Below are 14,117 nucleotides of genomic sequence, written 5' to 3'. Positions count from 1 at the left end.
GGAAACCTCAATGCACTTTGCTCGTTCTTATGGGAAATAGTACTTGGAGCTGGCCTTGCCTCCTGCTTCATTTTAGATCCATGAACCTAACTGATTTTAATGTGCCTTCCTTCTTAAACAAAAAGGCTCCTTCCTTTTATCTTCATTTGTACTTCTGGTATCTTCAGTTACCTTTTTGTTTACATTTCTTATTATTACACCTTCTGAAATAGTTTTAGAATTGTTCTACAAACTTCTTCCATGATACCTATGGGGTGATCTGCCTATGGCTTTTTTTAATGGTTCTGATAGCAAATCATATTTCTAACATCACCATATATTTTGAGTGTATGTATGAGGACCTGTGTTAACGCTAGGAGTATAATGGTGAGCAACAACGAAAAATGATATCCCATTTCTCATGGAACTTAGAGATGAGAGGAGGAGGAGAAAGCTATTAATCCAATACTTTCATAAGTAACTATAAAATTGCCTGCGTGGTAAATGCTACACAGAAAAATGTCATGGTGCTCTAGAAAGGGGACTGACTGTGAGGGAGGCTCTTCTGAAGAAGGGAGACTTGGATGTGAAGGTGAAGGGGGAATGATGAGCACTTGCAGAGGCTCTGTGCAGGCAGTGGCTGGAGAACATGAGCTCTGAGTGACAGAGCGAGCCCAGGAAAGCATGGGGTCAGACAAGGCCACAGCGATTGGCAGGGGCCACGTGGTAGAAGGTCTTTACTCAATGGTCAATGGGCTGCCATTGAAAGGTTTTAAGTTGGAGTACGGCCAGATGCATCTGGACTTAGAAAAAAACATTCTGGCTCCAGTGGAGGATGGATTGCAGAGGTGTAGATATAAATGGACATGAGAGATGACTTAGCTTGCACTCAGGTGGTGGTAGAGGAGATATGGATGGCCTGGAGAGATGTCTAGGAAGCAACATAGATGGGAATTTGTGACGGATTGGATGAGGTAGAGGGAGAGGTGGGACTTGTCTGGGACTTCTAGGTTTCTGGTATGTATATTTTGGAAGTACCTTTCAGTACTTCCAGACATAAGGAACAATGAAAAGACCAGGTTTTCTTGGACAAAGATCAAGAATTTTAAATGTAGTGATGTGGTGTTATGGGTTTAATTGTGTCCCCCCTCCCTCCAAAAATGATATGTTGGAGTCCTCCAGTATCTCAGAATGTGACCTTACTAGGAGACAGGGTCTTTATAGAGGTAATGAAGTTAAAATGAGGTCATTAGGGTGGGCCCTCATCCAATATGGCTGACGTTCTTATAAGAAGGGGAAATCTGGCATAGAGGCAAGATGATACGAAGAGACACAGGGAGAAGATGACCATCTACAGGCCAAGTAGAAAAGCCTGCAACAGATCCTTCCCTCATAGCCCTCAAAAGGAACCAACACTGCTGACACCTTGATTTCACACTTATAACCTCCAGAACTGTGAGAAAATAAATTTCTGTTGTTTAAGCCACCTAGTTTGTGCTACTTTATTACAGTAGCACTAGCACACCAATACAGGTGGTAAATTCTAAATTACTGGAAGTTTCTAGTGGAGAATAAAACTTTCTATCTATGCCACTATTTATTTTCTTTCTTTTTTTTTTTGGTTCTTATGTCTCTTTCCTTTCTTGTTTCATTCCATGTGTCTGTCCTCTCCTTTGCCTGAAATTTTCTATTATGGCTCTGAGCTTCTCTAACAGAGTCTGTAATAAGCAATGCACAAGCAGAGGAAGCAGCCCATGACCATGACCTCTGCACTTCAAAAGAGTCCAAGTCTGAACAGAGCACAGCAGAGTGGTTAACCCTACATGTGCTGCTAGGGCTAGAAACCTCTAAAGCACTGTGAGTCTTGGTTGACTTGGACCAATCAACCCTTAGCCCTCTCTCCAAGGGGAGTTGGTGTTAACAGCTAGGGTTCCCAGGACAGGCTACCCAAATAGTAATGAATATTCTCCTCCCTTTAGGGTGTTAAAAGTGACAAAGGCAAGAGAATCACAAACCACTGTGTCTTAAAGAGGGGGAGAAAAATGAGTCCAGTGTCTTGTTTCATCAACTTTACAATAAATTTGGAGATTGGCTTGAATTTGAATGATAGCTGCAATTAATAATAACTACCAATATCTCTATTATCACTAATTTTAAAAATAATAATCTTGAAAGTGTTTTATTAAATTATGTCAACGACATCAAGCTAATGATAAGTAGAGGATACCTGAGTTGAATCTTGTCACTAATAATGATTTACATTTCCCACACACATTCAAATTTCTTACATATGTTTTTTCTTAAAAAATACTGGTTTAACTCATGGCATTCTTGAAAATTCTTAACTATAGTGATTCTTTGGCAAATCAATAAATAACGAAGATATTATATAGTATGTGGGAGTTAACATTAAGTGTTTCCTGAAACTAGTAAGAATAGTGTAAAAGAAAATTAACCACTTAAAATACGATTAATTTACATGTACTCTGGAGTGAGAATTTCTTATTTAACCAAAATACAAAGCTGCTTTAGTTTAATAATTTTCATAACAAAATGTTGGGGGAAAATATTTTGAGTTAGATCCAGCAAATGATTAAAGGACGTGCATGACAAAGTCCTTACTCTGGAGAAGTTACAATCTGGAAAAATTAGAGAAATAAGATAGATGCCTAATTATCCAGTATTCCTTAAGTTTCATTTGGTGACTGGAATATGAACGGATCCTGGCCTAGAAACTGGCTAAATGATTTATTATTTTTTTCATTTATTATTAAAAATTATAGTACATAGTCCCAAAATTCATTATTATCCCTAAAGAGATTTCTTCTCTTGGTAAAGTAAACTGTGCAATTCAGACAGAAGAAATTTTTCAAGAGTTATTGGATGGATGATTAGTTGCTTTCTATCTACCAAGAAATTTGGGCAACAGTGTGTCTCACCTAGGCATTTTTAGTCCTCAAAGCCTGCCTAGCAGAAAAGAGGTTGGTCATTTTGTCCCTGGATTAGGATTTCTGAAATTTTCTAACTCAAATCATTCTGTTTAAAATACTCATCTGCTTTACACTAACAGAGCAATAGGAAAGGGTAGATTTGAATTAACAAGGGTTTCTTTTCAATTTTTCCAAAAGTTAGCTTTGTCAATTCAGGTTGGGCATGTCTAAAACAGAAAAAGTTTTAGATGTGGGTACACAGCATTGCTGGAACACTTAAGTATTGCTAGATTTGCTAAGGTAACCAGATTAGTTTCTTTTTTCTCTGAAACAGAAAAAAAATCTCAGAGTCCATTCTGGGGATCATGGATGTATAAAGTGGGTGGGGAGGGCTCTGGGGCTGACACTGCAGCCCATTCTTATTCCTATTCATAAATTGTACCAAACTACTTTTTGGTTTTTTTAATATGAAAGGATCATTAATATTGATAATAATGGAAAGAGAACTTATGACAGCAATCTGAATAACTGGACCAGAATTCTAGTGTTAAACTTAATCAGTTATGACATTTTCAAATATACTTGTAGCAAGGGAGGAAGTCTGGTTGAATTCCTGAGAGAATCCCCAGGACACAGATTTTTGGAGGGTCAAACACATCATTCTTCAAATATTTGTATTTTGAGCTCTTGCTTGGCTCAAGAAAAACCTGAAAAAAAATGGTACTAATTTTACTCTACTTGAATTGGCACAGTAAGGGCAGGTATCAAAAAAAGCAACCTGTTGGGTAAAATAAATGAGATTTGATTTCTTAAAATTATACTACTTGAGGGCAAGGGACAGGTACCTTTATTTATATTTTTGCATCTCCTCCTTTCCATTGATTTACTAGCAAATTGTCTGGCACAAACTATATACTTGATAGCTGTTGAAAAATGTGAAAGAGAGCACTTATTTGATTGCTTCCCAAAGAAAGATACTTTTAACTGTTAATGAAGGAGATCCAGATGGCATAAGGGACAGTGTAAGGAAGCAGAGAAAATAAGGAAAACTGGTAGCAGATTTATGTTCTGAGATCCCAGCCTGAGGTCCACCCTTGCCAGACTACATGTGTACCTGTTGACTCAGATATGCCTACAATCTCGTCTGCCAAATAATGACCTTCCCAACTGGAAATGGAGAGGATGAACTCAGGAATCCAGTAAGCATGAGTGAGAGCACTGAAGTGGCATGTTTGAGAAAGTTTAAGATAAATGGACCTATTCCATTGATCTGTGTGTCTGTTTTTGTGCCAGTACCATGCTGTTTTGGTTACTATAGCTTTGTAGTATATTTTGAAATCAGGGAGTGTGATACCTCCAGCTTTGTTCTTTTTTCTCAGGATTCCTTTAGCTATTCGGGGTCTTCTGTTGTTCCATATAAATTTTAGGATTCTTTGTTCTATTTCTGTGAAAAATGTTGCTGGAACTTTGATAGGGATTGCATTGAATCTATAGATTGCTTTAGGAAGTATGGACATCTTAACTATGTTAATTCTTCCAATCCAAGAGCATGGAATATCTTTCCATTTCTTTGTGTCTTCTTCAATTTCTTTCAGCAATGTTTTATAGTTTTCGGTGTACATATCTTTCACATCTTTGGTTAAGTTTATTCCTAGGTATTTTATTCTTTTTGTTGCAATTGTAAATGGGATTGCCACACATCTATGGACAGCTAATGTTTGACAAAGGAGCCAAGAAGATACAATGAAGAAAAGAAAGTCTCTTCAACAAATGGTGTTGGGAAAACTGGATAGCCACATGCAAAAAAATGAAAGTAGACCCTTACCTTACACCATACACAAAAATTAACTCAAAATGGATTAAAGACTTGAATGTAAGACCTGAAACTATGAAACTTCTAGAAGAAAACATAGGCAGTACGCTCTTCGACATCGGTCTTAGCAACATATTTTCAAGCACCATGTCTGACCGGGCAAGAGAAACAATAGAAAAAATAAACAAATGGGACTACATCAAACTAAAAAGCTTCTGCACAGCAAAGGAAACCATCAACAAAATGAAAAGACAACCTAACAATTTGGAGAAGATATTTGCAAACCATACATCTGATAAAGGGTTAATCTCCAAAATATATAAAGAACTCATGCATCTCAACAACAAAAAAACTAACAACCCAATTAAAAAATGGGCAAAAGACATGAACAGACATTTATCCAAAGAAGATATACAAATGGCCAACAGACACATGAAAAGATGCTCAAAATCATTAACTATCAGGGAAATGCAAATCAAAACTACAACGAGATATCACCTCACGCCCCTCAGAATGGCTATAATTAGCAAGACAGGAAACAACATGTGTTGGAGAGGATGTGGAGAGAAGGGAACTCTCATACACTGCTGGTGGGAGTGCAAACTGGTGCAGCCACTATGGAAAACAGTATGGAGATTCCTCAAAAGATCAAGGATAGAACTACCATATGATCCAGCTATTCCACTGCTGGGTATTTATCCAAAGAACTTGAAAACACCGATGCGTAAAGATACATGCACCCCTGTGTTCATTGCAGCGTTATTCACAATAGCCAAGACTTGGAAGCAACCTAAGTGCCCATCAAGGGACGAATGGATAAAGAAGATGTGGTATATATACACAATGAAATACTACTCAGCCATAAGAAACGATGAAATCCAGCCATTTGTGACAACATGGATGGACATTGAGGGTATTATGCAAAGTGAAATAAGTCAGAGGGAGAAGGTCAAATACCGTATGATTTCCTTCATTAAATAGTAGATAATAACAACAATAAACAAACACATAGAGACAGAGATTGGATTGGTGGTTACCAGAGGGGAAGGGGGGAGGGAGGAGGGTGAAACGGATAATTCGGCACATGTGTGTGGTGATGGGTTGTAATTAGTATTTGGGTGGTGAACATGATGTAATCTATGCAGAAATAGAAGTATAATGATGTACACCTGAAACTTATACAATGTTATAAACCAATGTTACTGCAATAAAAAAAAAAAAGATAAATGGACCTGAATGTTTCTGTTACCTAATTTTAAAAATTCCCTACAATTCCTACAAAAAATTGTACATTTCCCATTTGTTCTTTATTTGTATGAAGAAAACCATTCTCTCTCCTCTCATAGACCTTGCAATGTATTAGGGAGATGGATGAACTGTGGTGGAGGGTAGACACAGCTCATGGGATTTTTGAAGTCGTCCCAAGACAAGCTAAGAGAATTGGACCTGAGAGAAAAGTATTTCTATTTTCTCCTCTTTTGCTGAAGCAGGGCAGCCTTATTTGTTACACACTCTGCTCAAGGTTATAATCCCAGGCACCAGAGCACATTAACACGGGCAGATGCCCAGTCTCCAATCTGAATATTCAGTATCATCATCAGTGGTGATGGTAATAATTGACTTTATTTCCATTAAGTAAAGGATTACTTAGGAACAGCGTGTGTCTCTTATTTTTTAAAACAGCCAACTCTTCCTGAAGATTCCTTTTAATAATCTGATGCTTTCTTACTTGTGTTCACTATCCTGAAATTTGCCCTATCAATTAGAAATAGTTCATGGACCTTCACAATATGATCAATAATCTATGCAGATCACACTAACTTCTCTAAACTTATTTGAATCCAGTTGTCAGAAAAGAAATACAGGGAATTGATTTGAGGGGCTGTGAATTCTTGAAGATATGTAGCCACTGATAAATGTCCTCTTGGTGCAAAAGGTGTGCATAATGGGCAACGTGCATAAGTGGGACACTGCCACAGAGAAACCTCAGGAGATAATGTTAATCATAATTCAAAATAGGGAGGCTCAAGAAAATACGCTATAAATGTGGATATTAAGATGTTTCAAACAAACAAAATCATTATATGTTCTCGTTTTTGTACTAAATGATATGAAATGAATTACTCCATAATGCCTGTTTGCAAGAAAGTTTGATTAGTCTTCATACTCAGAAAAGAGCGCTTCTCTTTACTTACAAACTAGGAAAGTAACTCTATTATGCTATTAACTTTCTTGGGATATGAGAAATGTTGGCTTTGTACTGGTGATATAACTGACCTAATCTGAACTTGCAGGGAAGAATCAAAGCCAAAGAGTTTGCCTTGTAGACAAGGGTAATGTTTTATGCATTTCTGTATTACTTTCGATGCTTAGCACAGTGTCCTGCATAAGGTATCTTTTCAATAAACATCTTTTGAATTTTTAAAATGGAAAAACTTACCTCCCCAAATAAATAAACAAAAGAGGAGGTGTTTTTTAGTACTTCCTCACTGGAACATTGAGGCTAAATAAAGTAGCCAATTCCAACAGCTACTGAAACTGCAGAAATATTTAACTCCATTTTCAAAATAAATCCAAATTAGACTGAATAAGGCTTGGTTAAGCTAAACTGTTGTTCTGGGCTCAATGGGCCCTGTCTATTAACTAAAGAGCAAACAGGATCTTTAAAATGTTTTCTGAGATTCAAACGCATTTAAGAAGGTTTTGAAAGGGTAGAAGATAAATGCAAACCACACAATATCATTAGGCCGCCAAAGTATTCTCTCTAGTTAAAACAGACTGCACGTATGTTTGCAACTATATTGACTTTGATGTAAAGACCTGACACATTCCGAGGCAGAATTAATAACAGAAGTGGTCATTATTATTAAGGGATCATGAAAATCCAAAAATACACACAAAATCTAAAAAAATACAACCAAATCCAAGAGTTCTTCGGCATTCAATATCTCCTTATACTTCAAAGTAGAGTACGGGAGTAAAGAGAACCAAAGACTTATTCCTAAATAAAGTCTTTCCATTTGAAGTGAGCACGGAAAATAAAATAACAAGATAATAATTTAAGAAAAAGATAGTACTGAAAAATATGGGGAGAGTAATTTCCTTTACACGTATAACTTACACGTATAACTTTAGGTAGAATTTCCTCTATCAAAATTCCCATAAGAATTCTTATGCCATTAGGAATGGCATCAAATCATCTAAACCACATCACTGTAGTGATGATGGTTGGAATTAAATGACGCAAAACTTAAACCTGTCATACAGAGCAGTCCCTGATATTTCTGGAGTACAGACATTTAATGTTTTAAAGTGTTTTCCTATACATTCTTCCATGTTACTTTCAAACATCTATGTGAGGTGGGACAGACGTCATTACCCTGTGTCACAGAAGGAAAAAAAGACTGTGAGAGGTTCCAGGTTGATAAATATTAGTGTCAGGATGAGAAATCTGAGTTTTTCCCATTAGCTACACATATTCATCAGTATCCCACCTGCCCTATGTGATGGAAGGTAGCCTAGTCACCAGGGGAATTAATCAATTAATTGTACACGCATTAATTAGGCGTTTTCTTTTTCTCATGTGTAGATAAAATAGATTGCCTGCGTGCACCTGAATTTTGCGGCTACAGCTTTACTCTTTTCAAATATACATAAAGGACAATTATGTATAGCAAGCTAAAGAGACAGCAGAAGAAAAGCTTGTTTAGCATAAACAGTTAGTCCGAGCCCCTGTGGGATGTGAAAAGATTCCAAGCGTGGAAATGGCAGCAGATAAGAAGGGACCGGTTCTAGTGGAAGGCTCCTGAATTAGAGTGCATGCCTTGGGGTCAGTTAGACATCGGTTTGCCTCTGGGCCCCTACTTACAAGGTATGTATCCTTGGGTAAGTGCTTTCTCATTGTTTTATACAAGTTATTGCTCAAATCCTTATTGTTCATATCTACAGAGTTCTTTTTTCTTTTTTTTTTTTATGGGTTTTAAATTTTATTTATTTATTTATTTTTCCTCCAAAGCCCCAGTAGATAGTTGTATGTCATAGTTGCACATTCTTCTAGTTGCTGTATGTGGGACGCGGCCTCAGCGTGGCTGGAGAAGCAGTGCGTCTGTGCGCACCCGGGATCCGAACCCGGGCCACCTGCATCGGAGCGCACGCACTTAACCGCTAAGCCACGGGGCCGGCCCCTACAGAGTTCTTTTAAATTAATATGTCAGCTAATTATGGAGCTTCTTTTTATTTAAGAAAATTACCCTCAGTGCTATAAAGAAATTGAAATTTCATTTCTAGCTAAGTTTTGGATTAAAAAATAGAAAATGGTTTGATTATTTTTAAAAGCAAATTCAGTCAGCAGTGGATTCTTGGAAATCAAAGACATCTTTTACTAACCTAAGCATGAAATTTAGTCAACACATGAAACCACGTGGTGATTTAAAATACTATCACACTGCCAAGCTTGCTCCTGAGAGCATATATAACTATTTAAGGACATAGTCCTATGACAGAATAATTGCCCCTGTGTTTCTGTGACAGAATCAGACCTTAGACAGCTCTGCCCCAGACCACCAATTGCTTTAGTATTTGTAAAAAAAAAAAAAGATGACATTTGACCAAGGATGGTATTGGATGCATTAATCCACAGAGAATTGCACAGGCTATGTTTTTACATTCTAAAATATGAAACCATTTTTTTTCATGTTTTTCAGCTTAACTCTGCACATAGTAAGAGTAAGTGGCCAAACACAGTAAATCACCTGAACAATGCAACAGAAAAAAATGAAGTCCTTAGCAAGAGGAGACAGAGAGAGCCGCTATATAACATGTTCCACGTTAGCCCTATAACCCTACTGCCAATCCTTCACATACAGCTGCACCTGTCAAGACAAGCACACATTGTGCTTCTTTTAGGACGCTGTGCCTCCACTTGGCACGTGAAGACTTTTGGTAACCTGAATGAGTAAAAACCCAATGTTATTAGTAGCAATTCTGAATCTCTAAGATAAAATTTCACCAAGATTCGATGATGATTCCCCAAACACAACTATCACCCTAAGTACTCTAGGACTTCCTTTCCTGCGCCCGGATGTATTTGGGCAACCAGGTGGACCATATTGACGTCAGTGACTAGATATGGATCTTTTTCTGCTTTGAAAACACTGCCTAGTACGCACGACATTCTACATTGCGAGTTCCACAATGTCCTTTTATAAATCAACCTCTTGGACTTTGTAATATTTATTTTACAAAATGTTTTAATAAATGTATACATCTTCCAATATTTTTCCTTTCAAATTACTACAGATAGTTTAAAGTTATGAGAAAATTCCCATTATTTTAAAATTTTTCTATCTACAACCTACCTACTATACTAAATGACCTACGTTTTTCATTGTAAAAATAATTTATGTTCGTGATATCTTTAAAAAACTAAAAGCATATAGACAAGTAGAAGGTAGAAAGTATTAGTCTTTCTATTTTAGCCATCCCTTCTTCCCACTCAGAGAATTTCTGTTATGGCCTTCTAGAAATTGGTAAAGTGCATTTCAGATGGCCTTTTTATAGTGTTTGGCATAGCTATCTATATATCAAAGATCTGAATGACTGATTTGACATATTGATTTCAGATTTCAGATTTTGTCAACATTCCTTTTACCATGTACACACAATGAAATCTATGTAGCTTTAAAAGAAAGAGGAAACTAAAATGAAAATCATAATAGACTTAAAAGGCAACTAACCTTTTTCCACCTCATTCAGATTAGCAGCTGGCAGCGACAAAGACAGAAGAGACAAAAGACTTTTTACATTGCAATACAACAGCAGAGCACGTGAAGCCAATGCGCAGCATTAACAACAGAGAAGCCAAAGGTGAGAGCAAACTGAAGCAAAGCTTAGATTTCTTACCTACAGCTGGGCCAAACACACAAACATGTAGTAAATGAGGCAAAAGGTAAATGCCATCTCAGGGAGTGAGAGATCTGCATCTAAACCAGGTGATTTAACAATCAGGAGCTTTACTTTTTGAGATGTGCATTTAATGCTTTGTGTGTGGGCATTGGAGATTTGGAAAACAAAGAGGTAATGGTATAAAATGGAAAAATTAAAATGTTCTGAATGTTTTCCACAAAATATATTCCAAGCTTTTACATGCCCAACTTGTATACGAACTTTTATTTACTGAAATATGCAATTCCAATAAGCAATATCATGGTTTAAAATGTGATCAATTTTGTAGCACCTTTGTATGTGGTCCCGTGAGAATAGGGTTAATTAAGAAACATAGTCTTGACAGAGCAGATCCAGGGTTCTGACTCTCAGGAAACATGCAAAAACACATTTTTTCAATTTAACACTTAAATTCATACCAGAGCTTAAGAAAAGGTGTAAAGTTTTTCAACACTGCAGGGGTACCATGTTTACAGTTTTCATTTTTATTTATTCATTTTTTTTGGTGATGAAGATTGGTCCTGAGCTAATATCTGTGCCAATCTTCCTCTATTTTGTATGTGGGACACTGCCACAGCATGGCTTGAAGAGCGGTGTGTAGGTCTGTTCCCAGGATCCAAACTTGCCAACCCTGGGCCGCCCAAGCGGAGCGTGTGAACTTAACCACTATGTCACGGGGCCAGCCCCATAATTTTCATATTTATAAGTTTTGAACTTGTGTTACTTGAGGAATTCCTTGAAAATTTACCTGCGAGAAATGCTCTGTTTTTAGAAAGGATATAATAATGATTAAAAAAAACCAACCCAAACCAAAAACACAGTCTCTCAAGATAAAATTAAAACCCTAGAGTGGATTTTTAAATTATTTGTTCAGCAATTCCAGAGTTCTACCTGCTCAATACTTAGCATAGAGATTTTAATTTAGAATCATGGTGAATTAAACTTCTCAAAAATTAATCTTGTCTGAAGAATACTAGCAATCAACAGTCATATATTATACAACAAGGACAGATAATGGATTGAATTCGGTAGAAAAGAATAGTTTCGATAACTCCAGTGGGGAGGGTATAGCAAGAGTTAGATAATAGAACAACAATATTGACCTTAAAATTTATGTCGTTAATCTCTGCAGCAGGAAAGAGTGAGAGTTTTGTCCTCTAATAAATCAATAACTATTTACTGTGATGTTTTGGTTACATGGGCTTAAAAAAATTTAGTAAATTTCCCAATGGTGGTTCATTTTATTTTGAATATTTGTAGCTGTGTTTTATAACCTGCCCATGGCATCATGACTTCTCTGTCAGATTGTTTTCAGATCTCTGAATTTTCCCCATTAACATCATGCCATTCCGACTCTCGACTTGGATGTCAAATGTAAAAATCTTCACCACAATAACTTACAAGGTTTTCAATGAGGTTTTATTTGTTCCTACTAAAGAGTTCACTTTCTCATTGTGTGCCTCTGGGGTATGGAGTAAAAAATCTTCAAATAGAAAAGCAACTTGTGACTTGAATGATTTTTAAACAATGACAACATTATTATATTCCCTGAGCATAGCAGGGTTTCTGTTCCCAGATCTCCTGCTCATTAATCAGATTCCAAACTTACATTTAAAACAATACAGCCACATTCTGAGAAAATTCTTCCCTAACTGCAGACTTGGAGGAAGCAGGATATGAAACTCTAGAGTCCAGTTTATACTTTCCTATAACTAAAGGCCACTTATGTGCCACTGATTTCAAAATCTGCAGATGGTTGTTTGATATTTTGTAAATGAGCTCATTTCACATATGGACAAAAATAATACAGCTAGTAAATGAGTTACAAATATGCCTGGTTTAGATATCTGTTCTAATGCCAAATTGTCAAACTCTTCATTGCCCACAAGACCCAGCTCAAAGTTATAGTGGTAATATCTTCATGTTTTGTATGCTATGAACTTTCTATTGAGTTCAATATTTTTGTTTATCCTTTGCCTGGATTAAGGCAAATTGGTGTTTGCAACAGCTATGACTAAAAAGACAAAAAGAATCTCAGTTCTTGTTGAGAACCCAATGGCTCTTGACAGGTAGTCGTGGCAGGTTCCCACATGATAGCTTTTAAAGATGCCACATTTTGGTTAAAAAGTGGTTTTTCTAAGCTTTGGGTTTTTTGATGTTTCAAAGAAAGAGATCTGACACATGGAAATGGGGCTTCACAATACTTCTCAGAGAAAGTTGCACTGAATTGAATCACTTAGGATGGAGAAAATGTGTTCTAGAGGATTGGGTGTAGGAAGGGAGCTTGGAAAATGCAGGGAGAGGAGGTAAGACAAAGACTCAAAAGAAATTGGTGAGGTATAGCAAATCTAAAGCCAAAGCAGAAGAGTCTACCATCTTATGTAAATTATCATAAAAAAGGCACGTAAGAAGTTGAATACTGCAGTGCTGTCAAGCCTAGGTTTTCATTAGTAAGGGGCTAGATAAATTCCTGGTTTCTGTGCTCCAGCCAAAGTGTGCTTGAAATGCTTGGGTTCAATTTGTCTTGGTCAGAGTAGATTGGTTTAAAGAGGCCTCCAAAATTAAGTGAATTAAGCCCTTTCTATAATGATTAGAACAAGGGTGGGAAAAGAAAACTATTCTATCTAGGTAAATCTAAGTAACAGATTTTAGTGCAAATGTTGGGCTTCTTGTATAAGTCTAAATTAGCCCATCCAATAAAACTCACATTCTCATGGGAGACCCAAGGGTTCCAGAATCTGTATGCATAGCTAATGGCAAGTACCTGAGGCATGACACAAGTAATATTGGTGTGAAAGTCAAAGCTATGTAACCCTTAAACTCTTCCCAGCCACTTTAGACTGGGGCATGATGGATACACTTGCTATCGTTTATTAATGCAAAATATCAAAGCACAGTCAAATTCTGCCCACTAAGAGTCCAAGGGGTGTACATATGTAATAGAGCAATTGGTGATATAGAGAAATTCAAAATTCTACTGAATTTTGGGATCAGGTACTCCACTGGTATAAAAAAATTTCATACCGTGAAAAAGGCAGTTTCTGAGGCACTCAAACAGATCCGGGGTGTCAAAACAGAACCCCATTATTCTATCCAGCATTTTTATATCAAGAAAGGTATTTAGCAAAATGCAAAGTTTGAGTATTCCATAAAAGCTTAAATTTCTATGCTTTTCCAACAAATCTCTGAGAAAGTTAATTAAACAGATGTGCTTTCATTTTTCGTGTTTTTTATTGTTAACCTCAGTCATTTACATAGTTATTTCATCCTCTGATATTCTTAACTATACATTAAATTATATGAAAATAAATAAAATTAATGAAAAATACCTAGCAAAATGTAAATGGTAACTCTGAATAGAGTGACAGAATCTACTTTTGCATTTTTTCTTACAAATAAATTACAGAACATTTTCCTTTTCCCTATAACTTTATACCTAAGTGGTTTATTAA

General features: G+C 36.6%; 1 protein-coding gene across 2 annotated transcripts in view; it reads right to left on the bottom strand.

Annotated features, from left to right (window-relative positions):
- Positions 1 to 14,117, bottom strand: part of SLIT2 (slit guidance ligand 2) — a 364,985-nt gene that overhangs the window by 33,014 nt on the left and 317,854 nt on the right. The gene's annotated exons all lie outside the window — the stretch shown is intronic.

Source organism: Diceros bicornis, chromosome 8, assembly GCF_020826845.1.
Source record: "Diceros bicornis minor isolate mBicDic1 chromosome 8, mDicBic1.mat.cur, whole genome shotgun sequence".
Lineage (NCBI taxonomy): Eukaryota > Metazoa > Chordata > Mammalia > Perissodactyla > Rhinocerotidae > Diceros > Diceros bicornis.
This window is presented reverse-complemented; position numbering and strand designations above follow the sequence as displayed.